Source organism: Monodelphis domestica, chromosome 4 (genome assembly GCF_027887165.1).
Source record: "Monodelphis domestica isolate mMonDom1 chromosome 4, mMonDom1.pri, whole genome shotgun sequence".
Classification (NCBI taxonomy): Eukaryota; Metazoa; Chordata; class Mammalia; order Didelphimorphia; family Didelphidae; genus Monodelphis; species Monodelphis domestica.
Window position 1 is genome coordinate 391,607,902 of NC_077230.1, and position 6,000 is coordinate 391,613,901.

A 6,000-nucleotide genomic window follows, 5' to 3' on the forward strand; every position below is an offset into this window, starting at 1 on the left:
TGCCCCAGAATGGGAATGTTGGGTGGAGAAGATGATTCTAACCCCACACCTCAGATTTACAGCCAGAAGGTATCTTAGAGGTCAACCTCACCCCCGAACAGATTAGGAAACTAAGGTTACAGAGTTCACAAATACCTGAGGCAGGATTCAAACACAAGTCTTCCTGACTCTAAATCTAGCATGGTCCCTATACCATGCTGTCTCTTTTTAGTCTTCTGCTAGCCTTGGACAACATCACTCCATCCCCACCCCACCAATGATCCCATCCCATCCTGGAGCTCACCTGGCTCCCTTGCCTCCACCACCACCATACGTTTCCTTCCAGGGGTCCAAGGGAATAGTTTTCTCTACCAAAAGACCTAAGGCTAAACTACCCCTTTTCCCTATACAACAGTACCCAACAAGGATGGGAAATAGGGTGAATGGGAAATAGGGGAAATACAATTAGTTAATTGCCTTCAGACTGGATTGCTTGGGTAAATAGACCTGGTGCATGGATGTCCCCGATCTTCTAAATAGGGTTAGACAAGAGCAGGATACAGGATACAGAGGACTTTATTGATTCTCCAGGCCTAAGATTACCATGGATATTTTCTCTGCCACATGACACTGATGACTCATTAGTTTGCAGAATGCTATTTTTAAAAAACATTTTAAATGATTCCAGAAAAAACTTGCTGTCTAGACATGCTCCCTTGTCTTATAGTGGTGAAATTGATCATCTGAACCCATGCCTAAGACTTTATACCACTAAATTACCCATAATCTAGGCTATAAAGAGACAATATTTTTGGATCTCAACTTTGTTTTTTACTGCATTGGTAGAAAAACTCCTAGTTTTGTGTCAGATGCAAATTTCATCAAACTGCAAGCCACTGACCTAACTAAACACAGATCCCCTGGGCACTCCACTGGCGACTTCTTGTCACCCTGGCATCAAACCATTTACTGTTTGGGTCCTATTAAAGCCCAAACATCCATCTCTGCCTAAGAACTAACCTAGGTATACCTATAAGACGCTCCAGATCTACCAACCTAGTAACCTTGTCAAAAATGGAAATAAACATGAATCTGACAAGAGTTCTCTTGATGAAGTCATGGTGGCTCAGTATGGTCATTACTTCCTTTTCCAAATATTTATTAACTATCCTTTAATAATGTGTCCTAGAAGGAATCAAACTCAAGCTCACCAGTCACTAGTTACCAGATCCAATTCTCTTCCCACACCCTACCATTATTTTTTTAAACCCTTGATTCCAAGGCAGAAGAGTGGTAAGGGTTAGGCAATTTGTGCCCACAGTCACATAGCCAGGAAGTATCTGAGTCCAGATTTGAACCCAGAACCTCTCATGTCCAGGCCTGGCTTACCAAATGTCCCCCGCTATTTTTTAATTAAGGCTGAAGGCAGGGAGAGGATAGAAAAGAAGTTATCTCCTTAACCAGGTGGCTACTCCCACCAACAGTGGTATCCCCATCCCCAAGGTCATCTTTTCCACAATACATCAGCCTCAGTGGTCCAACCGGTTATCTCTTTATCTTCCCTTTCCACAATATGCACCAGAGTTGTTTAGCAATTTGGTCTAGATTCCAACAGAGGTTTGAATCATGACTTGACCATCAACTTGCTAATGAGAAGTCATGTCCCTCCATTAGATCTCAGTTGCCTCATAAGCAAAATGAGGGCTCTACCACCTACTATTTGGACATCAGAAGTAAAACATGGCAGATAGCAAAGCTATATGCAGTTAAACCTATTCTAAAATACATTCTTTGCCAGCCTGGTAGCCAGCAAAAAAAGCCAACATCATTCTCCCACTGAATTGCTTAAAAGGCAACAAAATTTAGTTTTACATTTTTTGCTATTTCCTTATCATTATTATGGTAATAATAATATTAATAAATTATTGAAATAAAGCTAATAAAATAATAATACTAATGGTTAGTTATGTAGCACTTTGAAGTTTTGCAAAGAGACCACAATTATTATCCTTATTTTACAGATAGGGAAACTGAGACTGGAAACAGTAAAGCCTCTTGAAGGAGCTGCTAGGTGGTACAGTGAAGAGAGCACTGAACCTGAAGCTAGAAAGACATGGGTTCAAATTTGACCTGAGACACTCACTGGTCTCATGACCCTGGGCATTTTACTTAACCCTGTGGCCTCAAAAAATTTTTAAATTAAAAAGAAAAAAAAGTCATTTGAAAAGGGTCAGAAGCATTAATATTGGAGTCAGGACTTGAACCTCTGTCTCTCTTGACTAGAAGTCCAGGTTTCTTTACCATACCCTGAAGCCATCATATACACAGCGGAGCCTAGTGGTAGGAGGTTGAATGAGCTCCATTTTGAGGAACGCTGTGAACCTCCTCAAGTTTTCGGGGGCCTAAGAGGCACCTTCTCCCTATCCCACGTCCAGACGATCCAGGCTCGGAGGATTCCAACCCTTTCCTGAAGTATTCTAGGTCCCCAAGGCTCCCCCATGGCTCTCCTAGCTCTGAATCTCTAATTGTGAGCGAGTTTCCCGCCCCTTTCTGCCTTGAACCCATTTCTCTAAGGACCCAGGAAAGGGAGAGGGAGGAGGGGAGAGGAATGTTCAGTCTTAGGTAGAAAGAAGGGCTGAGAACATGGCACCCTGAAGCCCAGCTCAACCTACATTCTGACGAGCCGGCCGGCTCCATCACCCGCCCGACACCCCAGTCCGCAGGAAAGGAGCCTTCTCTAAAGCGGGTCACGGCCCAGAAGGCAGCCAGCTCCCCCGACACCGCCAGGAGGCTGAGGAGACACACAGAGCCAAATGTTCACCTGGCTGAGCTCTGCGGGCGGCTCGCCTTCCAGCTTCCAGCTCCCATAGGCTCGCGGCCAGCTACCGGAGCAAGTGAAGGGCACGAGCTCCTTGAGCCATCTGGGAGGAAAAGATCATTTACACACAGGCCCTGGCAATCAAGGAAGCCCTCCCCAGCCCCGCCAATTTCTCACACAGAAGGGGGCTGGGGTGGGAGGGGGGGAAGAAGTTAGGGGCCGGAGTAAAGCCTAGAGCTGTGCTCAACTCAACCCAGAACTTCCCTTTTCCCACGCATCAGCTGAGCAGCCTGCACCTGCTTTGGAAGGAAGAGCTAGGAGGAACCTCCGAATCCGTGGATAATCAACAAACATCCGTTCAGCCATGGTGCTTATTGCTTGAGATTCAAAGAAAAAGCAATGCCTGCGCTCAAGGTGCTTACCCTCTAGTTGGGAAAGGGGAGAGAGAGGGAGAAAGAGGAAAGTGAGGGGGGACGGGAGGGAAAGGGGGAGGGGAAGGGGGAAGGAGAGAGAGAAAGGGGAAAGTGAGGGAGAGCGAGAGGGAAAGGGGGAAGGAGAGAGAGGAGGGGTGTGGGGAAGGGGAGAAAGAGGAGGAGGGAGGGGAAGGGGAGAGAGAGGAGGAGGGAGAGAGGAGGGAGGAGAGAGAAAGAAGGAAGGAGGGGGAGGGAGGGAGGGAGAGAGAGAGAGAGAGAGAGAGAGAAGGAGGGAGGGGGAGACAAAAACCTGAGAAACCATGTAGTACAACTGACTAATTTTACAAAAAGAAGAAACTTGAGTCCATGGAAGGAAAATTATTTACCCAGACAATAGCAAGTTAATGAGAGATGCATTTTCAGAACCCAATTCATCACTCCCAGTCTAATGCTCATTTCACAGAACTTTGGGGTCCACTCAAAACTATGGGGTGGAGAGTGAAGAGTCCAGGAGATTAAAAAGAATAGGAATAAGGGAAGGAGCCAAGGATAAAGGGTCACAGATGCACACCCCCAACTCTGATTCAACAGGAGCTCCCCTAGCCTAAATTGATGCTTTTCGGAGCATGAAACACAGCTGTGGGACTAAATGGAAGGGAGTCGGGACAGACTCTCATATAGAGAAATGTGACTAGTGCCCTGTTGAGGAAATCACAATGACCCAAGACTTATACAGTCTATTCATCAAGTGGGTGAAGGCCAGAGAACGCCAGGCAGGAGGAGCACTTACCCCAGACAAAGTGAAGGCCAAACTTGATCCAGCAGCAAAAGCTGACCTACTGCCTGCTGGCTCCAGGTGATTCCTTTTAAACTCTGGGGGAGTAGGGAAGGGGGATGGGGGTGGTTCTTAAAGGGGACTAAACCCAGCTGTAATCAACATTCTATTTGTTTCAAATCTGAGACTTTCCTTACCACCTCGAATCTTTCATCTACTACCCCAAAAATGGGTTTACCGAAAACCTCTTGTGGGGTGGGGAAGGGGGGGAGAGGCAAGAGCAGGGTGAGCATCTGAGTGCACATGAATGTATGTTGGGGTGTGCACAGGGGTTCAGGAAGGTTCAGAAGTCATTTCATGAAGAACTATCTTGGTCTTTGTGTGTGTGTGAACCAATTTCCCTCCCAGCTCTGACATCTTGTATTCTAAGGTCTCTCCCAGCTCTGACATTCTCTGTTCTAAGGTCTCTCCCAGCTCTGACATTCTCTGTTCTAAGGTCTCTCCCAGCTCTGACATTCTCTGTTCTAAGGTTTCTCCCAGCTCTGACATTCTCTGTTCTAAGATCTCTCTCAGCTCTGACATTCTCTGTCCTAAGGTCCTCCCAGCTCTGACATTCTCTGTTCTAAGCTCCCTCCCAGCTCTGACATTCTCTGTTCTAAGGTCTCTCCCACCTCTGACATTCTCTGTTCTAAGGTCCCTCCCAGCTCTGACATTCTCTGTTCTAAGGTCTCTCCCACCTCTGACATTCTCTGTTCTAAGGTCTCTCCCACCTCTGACATTCTCTGTTCTAAGGTCTCTCCCACCTCTGACATTCTCTGTTCTAAGGTCTCTCCCAGCTCTGACATTCTCTGTTCTAAGCTCCCTCCCAGCTCTGACATTCTGTGTTCTAAGGTCTCTCCCACCTCTGACATTCTCTGTCCTAAGTTCCTCCCAGCTCTGACATTCTCTGTTCTAAGCTCCCTCCCAGCTCTGACATTCTCTGTTCTAAGCTCTCTCCCAGCTCTGACATTCTCTGTTCTAAGGTTCCTCCCAGCTCTGACATTCTCTGTTCTAAGCTCCCTCCCAGCTCTGACATTCTGTGTTCTAAGGTCTCTCCCACCTCTGACATTCTCTGTTCTAAGGTTTCTCCCAGCTCTGACATTCTCTGTTCTAAGATCTCTCTCAGCTCTGACATTCTCTGTCCTAAGGTCCTCCCAGCTCTGACATTCTCTGTTCTAAGCTCCCTCCCAGCTCTGACATTCTGTGTTCTAAGGTCTCTCCCACCTCTGACATTCTCTGTTCTAAGGTCTCTCCCAGCTCTGACATTCTCTGTCCTAAGGTCCTCCCAGCTCTGACATTCTCTGTTCTAAGCTCCCTCCCAGCTCTGACATTCTGTGTTCTAAGGTCTCTCCCACCTCTGACATTCTCTGTCCTAAGGTCCTCCCAGCTCTGACATTCTCTGTCCTAAGGTCCCTCCCAGCTCTGACATTCTGTGTTCTAAGGTCCCTCCCAGCTCTGACATTCTGTGTTCTAAGGTCTCTCCCACCTCTGACATTCTGTGTTCTAAGGTCTCTCCCACCTCTGACATTCTCTGTCCTAAGCTCTCTCCTAGCTCTGACATTCTCTGTTCTAAGGTCCCTCCCAGCTCTGACATTCTCTGTTCTAAGGTCCCTCCCAGCTCTGACATTCTGTGTTCCAAAGGCCCACCCACTTCTGCCTTTCCATGACTCCCCCTAAAACTACACACACTTGAGTATTAAAGTCAATGTAATATAGAGCTTTCTCTTCCCTTCCCAGTTGACTTTTGAGTAGAAAATGTCAGGAATGAGCAGTTTTTAAAATCACCTAGTGAAACCCCCCAATTTACAAAGGAGGAAACAGCCCCAAAGGTTCAAATGACCTGCCCAGAATTACAGAACCATTAAGTGTCAGAATTGGTCCTAGGATGGAGTATTCTTCTCATACATTCTCCCAGAGGTTCTAAAAGTGGAAATGGATCCTGGGCCATTGTGGAAACCAACTGGAAAGGTCACCCA

General features: G+C 46.8%; 1 protein-coding gene across 1 annotated transcript in view; it reads right to left on the bottom strand.

The window, feature by feature from the left end:
- The window catches only part of ACTL8 (actin like 8), an 82,827-nt gene extending 78,764 nt beyond the window's left edge, over window positions 1–4,063 (bottom strand). Inside the window, exon 1 of the mRNA XM_056795697.1 lies at window positions 4,001–4,063. The gene's annotated coding sequence lies outside the window, so the exon portion shown is untranslated. The remainder of the gene's footprint in view (window positions 1–4,000) is intronic.
- Between the last annotated feature and the right edge of the window lie 1,937 nt (window positions 4,064–6,000).